The following is a 14,872-nucleotide window of genomic DNA, read 5'->3' on the forward strand; positions in this document are numbered from 1 at the left end:
AAGGATGGGGGAGGATATTACAGTAAAAAAGGGGAATACAAAAGTGATTGACAATGAAACAGAAAGACATGAACTCCTGGAGGAGAGGGAGAGGATGGAGATCCAGGTAAGGTGAACTCATCTCATAGGATGGCTCATACAGCGTAAAGTGGCATTTTATATGGACCCCCAAAACACCCCACATTAACCCACATACCCTTGTTTGAAAAAAATGCTGCTACCTTCAAGTCTCATAGGATAACCGCCAAATCTTGACGACAGACTTGACGGTTCAAAGCAACGACTTGGAAGTGATCATGTGTTCAGACTCGTTTGAAGACGGCGAGATGCCATTGAGTTTTCAGGAGACTTTGGTTGCTCATGATAATGACATCTGAAGTCATGTTTTACAGCAAACCAAACAGCAAAGTCAGCCACAAATAGAAAATCCAGCAATGAGTCATATTCTGCCATAGGAATGTTGTTGTGATCACAAAATGCCTGAATACATCATTCTCTACACTTGACTGCAGATATTTCCTTGTTGGTGAGGCCTGAATTCAAGAAGTCAGGATCCATCGCCAAATCCTGGGTTTCCATTAAGTATTAAGACCTGAAAGCTGACGTGAACAGTGTTTTCAAGAGGGAGGCTAGTGTCTACCATCTCATATGGTCTCAAGGACCCACATGGGAAATTTTTTGTTGTTGATTTAGTATTGAAATGTATAACTGTCTACACTGTACATGGTCAGATAATTGTGGTGAGAATGAAAGCAATGATTAAAATAGTTATTCTTAAGCATTCTTTAATTTGGATAATTTGTAGTAGATTGTTGTAGTAGTAGTAGTAGGAAGTGGGTCCCACTTTATTTGAATAGTCCAATTCAGATACACCTAGTGAGTTTTAGGCTATACTCACAATAGTCTAAGTAAGTATCTTAGGGTTAGGGTTACATAGTCTGTAGAGAGGCGTCAACTAGGCAAGTGGAACTTTGTTGAACATCTACATTTTGTCACCTGATAGTGGCACATCAACGTTGGACCATCCAAATAAAGTGGTACTGATTACATTAGTGAAATTAAACTACTCTTCACTCCCCCTTTTGCTGAGGACCATGGACCCCACTTTGACAATCATTGCTATAGGAGAGAGAGAGAGAGAGAGAGAGAGAGAGAGAGAGAGAGAGAGAGAGAGAGTCATTCTTGTCTTCAACTCCCTATGATTACCGAAGTCCAAATGATAATCTTAACCATGGCCATGGCAAGCATACTTATTACTATTAACCCTGTCATGATAAATGAATGATAAACAACAGTGTTTTTCATTTTTGGAAGTAGTATAAATATACTAGGAAAGAATGTGCTCTAAATGTTGTTTGTATTAAAGACACAAAATTGTAGTAGATAGTTCCTCTGTCAAAATTCAGCACTGCAGTCACAGCTACAACTCTAAATCACAGATTGTACTTTTACTTGTACAAACACTTAATAAATCTCAGATGGTGGAGCTAAAAAACCACAGCTTTTCTGGCTAAGACAAGAGGTAAGAGAGGAGGAAGCTAATATTATGAAGCGCTCTGCTGCTAACTGAAAAATTACAATCTACCATACTAAGTTATCTAGGTTAACTAGTTAGCCTAGCTGACCTTCCAAGTTCAAACTACCCATACAAGCCTACAGCTATCTAGGCATCAGGGTCAGGAATGAATGAGAAAAAAAGTCATTGCCATTTCTATTTGTAATTACATTTTAAGCAGAGTTCCTTCTTTGCTATTCAAGTTTACCAGTTAGCTAACTTGCGCTCTGGAAAACTGTGGTTCTTTGGCTCCGCCCACTGAAGTTTATAATCAACCATTCAGATTATTTCTGTCTCCAGAGCGGTTCTGTCTCTGAGAAATGTTTGTAGTAAAACACGAATCTGCCTCTGAAACTCTACTTCTATTGATGATCTTAAAAACTGCTAAAACATAAGAATAGAAAATTATGATCACACATTATTTGGTGTATTTAAATAACACAACAGACAATTCATGCAGTAGTTTTTGCTGCCATATAATCTGTGATACTTTGCTGTCCATGATCACAACACTAATGGGAAGTCTAAAGGCAGTGACAGATAAGGGTGTTAAAGTCCAGCGATCTCGTGTTTAAAATCACCGTCTATCTTGTTTCCAAAAATAACATTTAGGATGATTTATACTGTATAATTAATACGTAAATAATGGTGATGAGTGTGGTTTGCTAAATTGCTGTCTGTTGCATGACTCTTCCCCACCACAGCACCAGACCAAAACACTTCAAAGCTGCTTTTGAGCTGGTCTCTGATCTTTTAAACAGTTTCTCCTATCCGCCTCCAGCCATATCTTAACTTCATAAAGCCTTCTCTTCTCTATATGGCAATGACAGGCTCTTAAAACCGACAAAATCAAAGGTGTTGTTGTGCGTTCAACCCGATGGTTAAGCTGCAAATAACAGACATGCACAGGAAGGGAAGCTCTGTGATATCATCATGTCCCCCTCAGATATTTTATATAGAAATCCAGTTAGTCTATGCATTTGTACTGAACTTATAAGTGAAATGATAAAAATAAATAAATAAATAAATAATAAAAATATATTAAAAATCTCAGAAAGAAGAGATGCAAATGAATAATTTGTGCAGGTGAGATAAAAAACACAAAGGGCTAATAATATCTCACTTCAAAACAAGCAAAATAAATTAACAAAGAAATTAACAAAGTCAAGATTTTAAGCAAACAAATTGGACTATTTCACGGGACAACATAATCTAAATGACAGCAGAAGACAACAAATAGAACAATAATAGCCCTAATGCAAGAAATAAAATCTCACAGATATGAAATAAACTGTGATTTTTAGTCATGATGATTCTGATTCCCAGCCCTCCCTCTCCTTCATGTTTTCAATTCATCTGAAAATGCAGCTATAATGAAAATATCACTATAGCCCTCTACGGTCAATGTGGGTTTCTGTGGATACGTACGTCTGGATACAAACTCCCCAATACACATACGTACACATACATACACATTTACGCATGCAGGAATATCCCTCTGAGACATTTAAACATGTACAACAAAAGGATCTGCTAAATGACACAATGTAATGTAATGTACACATTCAACCAGAGGGTCAGACACTTTGGCAAGGGTGGGGCACATTGCTTGTTGCCTGGGATTGAACCTGTGACTCTCTAACCAAACAGTTGGATCCAACGCGCTTCAGCCACTCTTTTTTTGTGGATAGGTGTTCACAGACATGGACAATACTTGAAGGTCTATTTTACTAAGGGCACTTCGCCAGGTAACGACTACCCAAAGCAACACACTCAATAAATCTAGCATGTTTATTGGACTGACGTTTCTGTGCGTCTTACCTAGAGTCCACATCTCTCTAACCACCGTTAACCTCCACCCACGCACAAACACACAAACACACAAACACACACATACACGCCATACTGTAAGTATTGGCTAGTTGCCTAAAATACACAAGCCAATGAACTCTTATCTGTTCCAGTGAGTGAACACGCAATAGGAAGAGGGAAATGCACTGCAGAGCATTGAATATCTATGGAGACAGCTGAAGGGGTTTTTCTGCGAAGTCACACGTTCACCATAGAAGTGACACCTACTCTTGACGTTTTTATTCTTATCCTTATTCTTAAATGTGCCCCAGTAACCAAAGTCCAGGTTTTTTTCCACACAAGAAGCGCAACCCAGCATGAAGGGGCCCGACGCCAAAACAAAGTCAAATAATCCTGTTTCTGATGGCTTGTTTCATTGGGAAGGAAGTTGAGGGGTATTACATTGTTTTTGCAAGCGGAGTGGGTGGCATACCCAACAAAATGAAACCAGATTGGGAGGGTTTATGCCTTTGTTTCGCAGTGGATTTGAGGAAATACAGGGGTGCAGGGAGTGAGGGCAAAACATTGCAGCACTGGGAGCATCTCAGGACAGGACAGGAACGATATACTCACCCTGTGCAGAGGTCAGCCAGGTCGGAGCGTCTTCCAGGACAAACTGACCTCTCTTTAATCCCCACATACTTCCTGTTGGGGGGGGGGGGTGATGGTGGAGGTGGGGGGTTGTGGTTGAGGAATGTGCAGCTCTCTGGCATTTGTTCCTGCTCTTCACCCTGGGAATTTCTCCAGAGCAGCTGAGACGTCGATAAACAAAACTGCTGCAAAGTCTGACACTGAGACTCACCAAAACTTGACATACATAAAGATAAGAGTAAATGCACATCCTGAATACAATTTTGTCTTTAGGGTAAAAGGACAGCAGGAATTCCCAGACATTGAATCTCGCTCCTAGTACTTCCAGCGTGCAGCGTTTCAGAGTGCACGGTGTTCAGCAATGTTCAATATTCTGTTCAATAAAATCCTGACAGATATCTCTCAAGTGGAGACACTATCTTCAATGGAAGGCTTCCAAGGGGCATTATGTATCCCAGGAGTGATAGTAGAGCCACAAGTCTTTGCAAACAGTGCCATCTAGTGTCTGAATAGAGTTACTACAGTACCATCAAGGAGAGTTCACTCTGATCAGCCATGTTGTATGAAAGCCCAGTGGATTCTGGGGTCTGAGAGAAGGCCAACAAGCCATCAGTTTAATTTAGTAAATATGATGATAACTACTATTTTTTTTGCATCATTTAGAAAATATAACAACACAAGTTTGTATGGACATTGGGTTATGGAAAGACTGAAGAAAGACTTTTGAAAGCTGAAATATTTTAATTCTAAAATTCAAAACATGTTCAAATTCAAGTTAAAACAAATTGTTTTGGCAAAACCTAAATGTACTGAATCTTAATTTCCTAACAGCACAATATTAATATTTTTGTTTAGTCTTTTGAATGAAATTTTAGTCGTTTCATCAATTTTGAGATTCATTTTGACTTGGGTGTCAATTGGGTTTAGCAAGGTGTGGCATCTGCCATACTGTACCTACATTGATGTAGCTTGGGGTTACACTGAACTGCTTGTCCTCTCTAACCACTGTAGATACAATTAAAATTATAGCATGGTTTGGCAACCGAACAGTGCAACTGAAAAGCAGGCTTGCCAGCATGCACAAAACGGCTATGAAGGTAATAGGGAAGAAAGAATATGAGCCCATACAGAGCCTGTATGAGCAGGCAGTCATGAAACAAGCAACAAAAATCATTGCACTCTCAACATCCCCTCTTCTCTGAATACGAACCTCTGCCATCAGGAAGAAGACTCTGTGTGCCAAAGTGCAAATCAAACTGCTTGAAGCTATCGTTTGTTCCAGGCTCCATCAAGCTGCTGAACTCTAATGCTAAATCTTAGTGCAATAGAGCAATGTGCAATAAATACACAAGCACTTTAGCACTTAGCACTTTTGCACATTAATTCCTACAGTTTCTTTTTAAGCCATTGTGTTGTCAATGTCAAGTGTATAGTCAAATGTCTTTTTTATGTCTTTAAGATGTTTTTATGTGAAGCAACTGTCTAGCATCGTGTCAAATGCTTCTCATGTATAATAAATAAAGTTTACTCTACTACTCTACTAATTAGACATAATACTGATACTGGTTCCCAAACAGGGGTCCGGAGTCCCCCAGGGATCCTTTCGGGGCTCCCCAACAAAATGAGGAATAGTTAAATTTCAACATTAATCTCACTGTTACCTCTGTATCTGTATCTTTTTTTTCATATAGTTTGGATTTTGATTTCAATTTCAGTTTAGTTCTAGTTAGTTTCAGGTATTTTATGTTTGCAACAGATAGTGTAATACAAACAGTGAATCATAAATTATTTTTAAACTTTACTACATAAATGTTTCAATAGCCTACATGAAAATGGCACTTCAAAAATTCTCTACCCAAAATGCATTCTCTGATTAATTTAATTGGAGAATAATTACTTATTCACTTATAATAATTTTAGTTCACTTTTATTTTTGTTCACAAAGTCTAGTTTTTAATTTTATTTCAGTTAACAACACAATTTTTTTTATTTTATTTTTTTTACTTTTACTTGTTTTCCTTTTCTTGTTCACGATACAGTAGACAGAGGGTCCCCTGGAAAAACCCTTCATAAAACAGGGGTCTGACGTGTAGAGTGTATTAATTTAGGGCTCCTTGACATTAATAAGTTTGGGAGCCCTGGGCTGTGGCATCCAGCTCATCCATGCCTACAGAGTAAAATGGCAGGGGGCGCACAGAGGCAGAGAAAATGGAGAAAACGAGAGAGAGAGAGAGAGAGAGAGAGAGAGAGAGAGAGAGAGAGAGAGAGAGAGAGAGAGAGAGAGAGAGAATATGGAGGAGTATTTCCACTAAAACAAGCGCAGAGGAAATTTACATCCCCATCCAATGCGCAGTACAGGATCTCAGTAAATATCTGCTAATAAGCCAAATCCACAGGCTGCAGGATCCGCCGTTCAGCCATAATGGAGATATTTCATAACATGAAATACATAACCGACTGGTGCAAGTATGCCACCATCCCTTCGAAAAAGAGCTATAGTAATCTTATGATACATTTTAAAGGGGTTACTATACAGATATCCCAGCAAAACTATAGCAAAGGAATATAGAGCTATAGTGATATCATAGGACATAAAATAACCATAAAGGCCTACAATAAGGTCACTACAAACTCCCTATCGAGTACAAAAGACCCACAATAGGAATATTATAGCGATACAACAGGAGATAAATGACCATAAAGTAAAATAAGGTAACTGTAAACTCACTACTGAGCACCAGAAAAACACTACAAGCCCCTATTATATTATATTATATGATATTATATTGTAGGAATATTTTCGTTCGGGATTTTGATCGAGTCAAAGAGTAAAATTAATATTCCTTCATGAAGCACAAATGAGACGTGTGTGTGTGTATATGATGGCCGTGCGTGCGTGTGCGCGCGTGCGTCGTGTGCGCGCAGCCAGTGAATTGCAGAGCTCTACCGTAACAGGCACAAGCCGCTGGGCGCGCAGGAGAAGCCGCAAAATAACAGCAGCTACTTAAACTGCGAGGAGAGCTTTGAAACTTCACGCTTCACGGTAAGAGCCACTAAAACGGCAATTCCATCTCTTCTTCTCTTCATGCTGTCTGTAAAAGAGCGCTTTGGATCAGTTGTATTATTCCATTTTTTTTTTAAATATTTTGTCTTGGGCTCTCCAGCTCTCCATTTGGGTAGCCGGAGCGCACGTTGGATAATTAGGGGAGAAATGAGCGTTATATGGAGACAAAAGACCTCGGTAGACTTGATATAAAATAGGAGGAGACAAAATGTGAAGCGACACTAAACGGAGCCTAATGGATCATGTTTGCAAATTCAGAAATTCACCTTTTTCTCTCCTTCAAGATTTTTTTTTTTTACAGGAGAAAAATGTGCGTGAGATAAAGGGGTGTGTACAGTCTGGTTAAACACGCGCTTCACTTCAGACCAATATTCCGGTTTTTCTCACTTATTAACGAATATTCCGTGTAACTGAGCACCGGCGCGTCTCCCAATATGCTCAGACACTCTTTATTGATCAGACTTATTCATGTTGCAGATTATATAATTTCCACAGGCGCTCAAACAGCAGATTGCATGGGCAACTGAGCAACGCGAAGGCGCCGTTTTCATCATTTAGAGACAATATAGTTCTACATGGCTGCAAAAAAAAAAAAAAAAAAACGTCCAGAAATAAGATTCCCCTCTTCTGCTCGCCCCACCTCTTTGTCTGTGTGGAGGTGTGACACCATTTGGCTGCACGCGCGCGCGCACACACATACACATACACATGTACACACCCATGCACACACACTCTCCCTGTCTCTACAACCAGATTATGTCATGATTCAGATGAATTATTGATCTCATATTTCCATTTTATGGCACTGAGGAGGAGGAGGAGGAGATGGAGAATGGGGGAGGTGGGGTGGGGTACCTCAATATACCTCTCCTCTTACACACATATTTATTCTTCATCCTCTCAAACCATACCTGTTGTCGTGCGTTGGTTTTGGATGTTATTTCTGCGACGAGTCAAACTTTTATTACCCATCCTCATCAGTAATTGCCTGGTCCTTTGTTTCCCTGTGACGCATGCGCACTGGGCGTAGGGTGTGGATGGGAGAGATGCCACCTTGCCTATCAATAGGTTGTGGAGGAGGAGGAGGAGATGCATGGTGGGATTTTTTTTTTTTTTTTTTTGCTTTTTGTGCATTAATTCTTGCTTTATTCCAGAAAAAAAATCGACTTGAGAAATGCAATAAAACACTGCTTTCTGCGGCTCTGGGGGAAATGCGGGGTAGCAGCTGCTGGTTGGAGGATGCTGTGCGGCTCGCTCTGTTTCTCTCGTTAGTGTGAACGATAGAAATAGACTGGAGACTGTCGGCTACTAGAGCCACAGGGATACAGGCTGTGTCAGAATTAGGCTATTTTAAGGGTAATATTATTAATTAGGCTGATCTTATTCCCCTAAGGAATAATCCCTATAATATTCCTATAGGAGTTTACAGTGTGTCTGTTTATGGTGATCCTTAATATGCTATTTTCTTATCTCTATGGTATCACTATAATATTCCTATAGAGTATTCCTATAGAGGCTTACAGTGTGTCTGTGGTGCTCAGTTGGCAGTTTTGTACATAATGGTATATATATATATATATATATATATATATATATATATATTCTACCGTATCTATGGTATAATATTCCTATAATATTCCTATAGGGACTTTGAGTGTGTCTGTGGCACTCAGTAACCTTATCATAATTTCTGGTATTTTTTTTTATTTCATAAGGTATCACTATAATATTCCTATAATATTCTTATAGGGCCTTTTAGTGTTACTGTGGTACCCGGTAGTGAGCGTATAATGACCTCATTGTATATAATGGTATTTTATCTCTTAGTATGTCAGTATAATATTCCTATAATATTCCTATAAGGTCTTATAGTGTGTCTGTGGTGCTCAGTGAGGTTATAGTCACCATATTGAGCTTTATGGTGTTTTTTTTTTTTTTAATCTCCTATAATATTCCTATTGGGACTTGTAGATTTGCAGGTATAGTATCTATCTGAAATGTATTATAGGAATACTATAGTAATATAGGGCTTGTCAACATTTCAACATCCTTATGTGTCTTTGCTGTCCCTTGCTGCTGATTGGGTGTCAGAAATCACATGTTGAGGTGGTTTCATTCATCCTGCTGGATGGAGACAAACAGCAACCTGATAAGAAGTTCTGATGGTGACTCATCCATTACTGCTACTGTCAGTGACTCTCAATGATGGAGGTGTGTGTGTGTGTGTGTGTGTGTGTGTGTGTGTGTCAGAGAGAGTCAGAGCAAGAGGGGGAGAGAGAGAGAGGAGGGAGTGTGTGTGTGTGTCAGAGAGAGAGGGAGAAAGAGAGTGAAAGAGGGAATGTAAGATAGAGAGAGAGAGAGAGAGAGTTTATTTGTATTATTGTATTGATTATTTGTACTGTTGTATTGTTGAATGCTTTGGCAATATTTTTTCTTCATAACATTCATGCCAATAAAGCAAATTGAAATGAAATGAATTGAGAGAGAGAGAGAGAAAGAGGGAGTGTGTGTGAGAGAAAGATAAGGAGAGGGAGAGATGAAGGGAGGGAGTATATGTGTGTCAGGGAGAGAGGGGGAGAGAGAGAGAGAGAGAGAGGGAGAGGGAGAGAGAGAGAGAGACAGAGAGAGAGAGAGAGAGAGAGAGAGAGAGAGAGAGAGAGGGAGAGGTCTAAGTGAAGTGTCCTGATAGTAGGCCCAGTCTCCTCTCGGGTCCTAGCAGGTCTCAGAAGGTTCCCTGTCAGTCTTTGTGGTTCCCTCCCCACCGGCACGCCAATGATTGGAAAACAAACGTCCTCTTTGTTGAAGCGCCAGTGAATGGGATTAGCGACAGGATCACTTTCATACAACACCGCGCCTCTCTTAATTAAAACAGCAGCCTGGCTGTGCTGCAGAGGAAGGCAGTGTTAGTGAATAGAATGCAGGACAATGGGAGCTGCTATTGTTCTACAGATCTTTACCTGTAGTGTTATCACAGCTGCACTGACACTGGGTGATGTACATGCAACTGTCTGTGTGTGTGTGTGTAGGGGGGTACTACTGCTACCGCTATTACTGCTGCTACTACTACTACTACTACCACTGCTACTACTACTACTACTATTGCTACTGCTACTACTACTACTGCTACTATTACTGCTACTGCTACTACTACTACTACTACTACTATTACTACTACTACTACTGCTACTACTAGACTGCTACTACTAGTATACTGCTATTACTGCTGCTACTACTATTACTACTAGTACTGCTACTGCTGCTACTACTACTACTGCTACTACTACTAGTAATACTACTGCTACTGCTGCTGCTACTGCTACTACTACTACTAGTGTCACTACTACCGCTACTACTAATACTACTACCATTGCTACTACTACTACTAATAATAATAATGATGCTAAATACTCCTGAGTTATTAGTCAGTGTTTGTCTCAGTGTTCACTCAGATGCCTGTAATTAAACTGCTGTAGGACACATTATATGTTGTTATTGAAGGACTTCAGGCATGGAATGGAATGGGGAAGTGGTTCTGTTGCCAAAAAGCCACTGCTAGTAGCCCATTGGCATTGTTTTATGCCATTTGGTAGAAGCTTCTGTCTAAAGCACCTCACAGCACCATGAGGGTAGAAATGTTTAGGTTGCCCCAGTGGGAATTGAAGCCGTTACCTTGGTAATATTAGTGCCATGCTCTACTCACTGAACGACACATGATCATTACTGTACACTCCTCTATTTAACACTTTTAAAATTGATAAGGCTCTTCTACATGTGGCCATGTATCAATACGGCCACATTTCCTCCATTTGATAATCATAGACTGTCATCACAGCCTGTAGGCCTGACAGGAAAGAGGAAGTTGTATGTTTTCAATTTCCTGTCAAAGGAAGTATGCGGCTGATTATTGATTGCAAACTTTCTGAAAGTTTATTTTTATGGTGTTTCTGCTCAAGTGTACAGCGCAGCAGTTACAGGAAAGATGGAGGACAGAAGGAGGGCATGTGACACTGATCAAAAGCTGGATTCAAACTTGCGATGTGACGAGTTGCCAACATGCTCGTCTGCTGCCTCGGAGTGCACCCAGTCTTTTTCTGACAGTCTTTTTATAGCATTTATCATGTCTTGTATTAAAATAACTGTTTATATGCTTCTGGTCTGGGTCAAATAGCTGCAGATGTGTCTCATGGCTTGTACTTTGAGAGGAGATACCAGAGTTTTATGCATCTCCAAACCATTAGTCTGCAAAAAAGATAGGAGTCAAGGGAAAAAAATACTTGAATAAAGGAAAGTCTTCTTTGGTATGTCAAAGTTAAAGCCTTTATTTTTGTATGGCTACTCTAGGGATAGAAAAATAAAGGCTTTTGCATACCATAGAAGAGTGCCTTTGTTTTTCCAGTGCCTTAAGTTTTCTTTTCTTTTTCTTTTTTTGGTGCCAGATTGGTGTGGTTTGCCTCATATTGGCAATACAAGAGGAGCAATAAAGTCTAGACAGTCACCATGTTATCTGAATGTCAATTTAGCAAACATTTCTGTGATTAACAACTTGCCAGACACTGTATGAATTGTCTTTATGTGGCAACCCACTGGTTCTCAAAGTAGGCCAATGGGTTTTGAGGGTTTCAGTGAAGGCAAAGAAGTCACTTGAAGCGGGTAAATATAATTTTTAGCATTTCCTTGCATGATTTTAAAGTCTTACAACACTAGTTTGTGTAGGAATTGAGTGTGGGAAATGGTGGGACATTTTGAAAGCTGAGATATTTCAGGGAGTAAACCCTGCACACTTATTTTTCCTCAGAGTATCTGGTGGTGTGTTTTGAAATTGGATATTTAGAAGCAGAGGAAGTCCAATTCAGGTGATTTATCTGCAAAATGACTGCAAGCCTCCTCTTCTTCTAGTCCTAATTCAAAACAGCAATTGACCACAGCTTGGCCTTTCTAGTGTTAAAACAAGCGCTAACAAGTATTTGCAAATGCAACATACATCTATTTGACCCAGGTCTGATATATATAATAGTCAGTGTGACTGCAGTAAAGTGCAAAAAATGAAAGTGGAAGTGGTCCGCCCCTGCTCGTGTTGCTGCCTGGTCCAGTCACGCCGGAGGTTTGACGGCGGTGCAACATGTCCTCGTCCTCGGCAGCTCTTTCACCGTGAGCGCCATCTGTCACATCGCGCCTCGTCTTCCAGGAAATTACAGCTCAAACCGAAAGCGACAACGTTATCTGATATGTACCCCAGCGGGGCGGGAATGAACTCAGCAATCTAAATTCACTCTCTGCTGAATCCCAAATCCACTCACTCAGTTGTCCTTGTGGATTTGAAATCATTTGGTTGGGTGCAAGCTAGGGCAGATAAAGGCACAGTCCAGTTTTCTTGTGATCTGTGAAGGAGAGTGAGACAGATTTCATCTTAATAGCAGAGGAGCCGATTAATCACAAGATAATGTCAGCATTTTGATAGTTATGAGATAATCATAGTGGAAGAATTTCATTTCAAACTGAAAATACACCATTTGGAAAACTGGCACCTGCTATTACAAAATAATTGCTATGAAAGAACACCAAATTTATTTAACATTTAAATATAGAGATGACAGGTACAAATCAGTATGTAGATGCCATTCACATGTCGATCTTTCTTGGAGATTAGTCTGCACTGATCTTGAGTTTAGTGAAAAGCATTTCCACAAGGATATTGCATGCAAATGTCAATTATTTATTATTGGAAAGTTTGTGTGAAAGGACAACACCACCATTTTACACGTGAATTATACACCAATGTTAGTTTGATAAATGTTGAGACCCATGACTGTTGGTGTTGAACACTGAGTTGTTTGGCAGCCATCTTGTTTAGTTCACCATTGTCGTGGGCTTATAATGCATCTGAGAATGAGCCTTAAACACCTTGAAAACATTCCACTTTCACTGGATGCATAGCAGTTGATGAACACACACTGAGCACGTTTACATGCACACCAATACTCCGATTACTGGGAGTAATCAGCTTAAGGAGATATTTCCATTACAATGTTTACGGGGTTCAAAGTAACATGATTTCCCTAATAACCCGGTTTACATGGATTTATTCAGTAATCGGTCTAAAGGTCTAAAACCAGCGTAACAACTTCCTCTCTTTCTTGTCTGAGTCTTGCGACCTTTGACCTGCACAGTTTGAAAGGACCAAATCTGTCTGAGGCGTTTACATGCCCCAATACATGGAAAGACTGAGCAGAAATCTAGCTCTGTTACTCAGATCAGATAAAAAGTTTTACATGACAGTTTCAGTAGTCAGAGTCTTGCCACGATCAGGTTAAGATTGAATTATTAGTGTGCATGTAAATGTACTCATTGGCTGTTGTGGGGATCGAATCTGTGACTGTTTGGTTATGGAATGGATTCTCTGACCACAAGGCCAGCCTGCCACCAAAACCCATGAAAGTCATCACATTCAGTTTAAATGAAAATGCCATGCTTATCTAGAATGTCCATTTTCCCAAAAAGTTGCTTTAACATTTTCATCAAATATGTTTTGTGGGATTTTGAGGACAGCGAGATGCATTTTCATGTACATTTAAAGGCGATGGCAGCTGCAAATCGACACTAAATGACAGCCAAATATTTTAACGCAAGACAAAGATACTGAACAAAGGTTGCGGGAACACTGGAAAGGCCAAGTCACAGTCAAAATGCCTCTCCTTGAATATTATCAAATTTTCTAAATCACGCAAGGAAATAGGCATAATTTTATTTACCTTCTTCAAGTGATGGCTCAAAATCCACAGGCCTTTTTAGTGTTAACTCCCATGAAGGTTAGAATAAAATGGGGAAAAAATAGCAAACAATTTAAAAAACATGAACAAGCTCTGTTTTATTCAGCAGTCACAATGAACATGTTTCAGCTCGACAGCCTTCAGCAACCATCAGCATCTTTTGTCCTTCTTTCTGTCCGTCCCTGCATGTATTGTTGAATAACCGAGGACCTAGGAGTCCCAAAATACAGTGGCACCGCTCTTTAAGCGAATCTTAAAACACTCCAGAGATGGTGTGTGAAAATAATGAGATGGTACAACAGAGTTTAAAGTGTTGTAGGTGCTCGGCCTCCTCATGCTTGTGTTGGAGTCCCAGTTATGTCAGCTCTCATCAATGGGAGAGGAGTTGACGACGAGGAGAAAATTACAAGAATATCTCTCGCCGTTTTCTTTTTTTTTTTTTGTAAAGTGTGAGACGTGATCAAAGGCTTGTCTCAAACATCCAGCGCTGTGTGTTTGTGAACATTATTAGACTAGAAGTAGGTGGATATGTGTTTGTTCTGCATGCATGTTACAGCAATGAGGGGGTTGATTTCAAAATGCTTGTATATCAGTTTGGAAAAATGTTGCTACCTGAAATTCATCAGTGAATATTCCACAACCACTGATGCATCTCTCCTTAAAATCATAACTATCATGCAAGCAAACATCTTAAAATGACTCATGACTTTAATAGAAACCTCATAATGTGCTTAGCTTTTATACCGGAAATAATTTAGGTGTCATTTTTTTTTTTTTTTTTTTTTTTTTCAAATGGTGGATATCTCATTTTGGAATGAGCCTTTTCACATGCACAGTAGTTGCTGAGCTATAACGCAGTGCATACCAGAAAGACCAATTAGAAGACCGTCTAGACTCTCTGTGCCCTGTATACTCAGCATGTCCAAGTCTGCTTGCACGGCGGTAGATAATGTGTGTCTTGGCTCTCCCCCCCTGTGGCTCTTTTCGGGGTTAGCTGGAGTTTAGAGTCGACTTTGTCCCGTCTCCTCGTCTGGCCTGCCACCC

Source organism: Centroberyx affinis, unplaced genomic scaffold (genome assembly GCF_046629955.1).
Source record: "Centroberyx affinis isolate AG114_WGS23_722 - 3 ecotype Tasmania unplaced genomic scaffold, CSIRO-AGI_Caff_v1 ptg005019l_1, whole genome shotgun sequence".
In the NCBI taxonomy this organism is placed as follows: Eukaryota; Metazoa; Chordata; class Actinopteri; order Beryciformes; family Berycidae; genus Centroberyx; species Centroberyx affinis.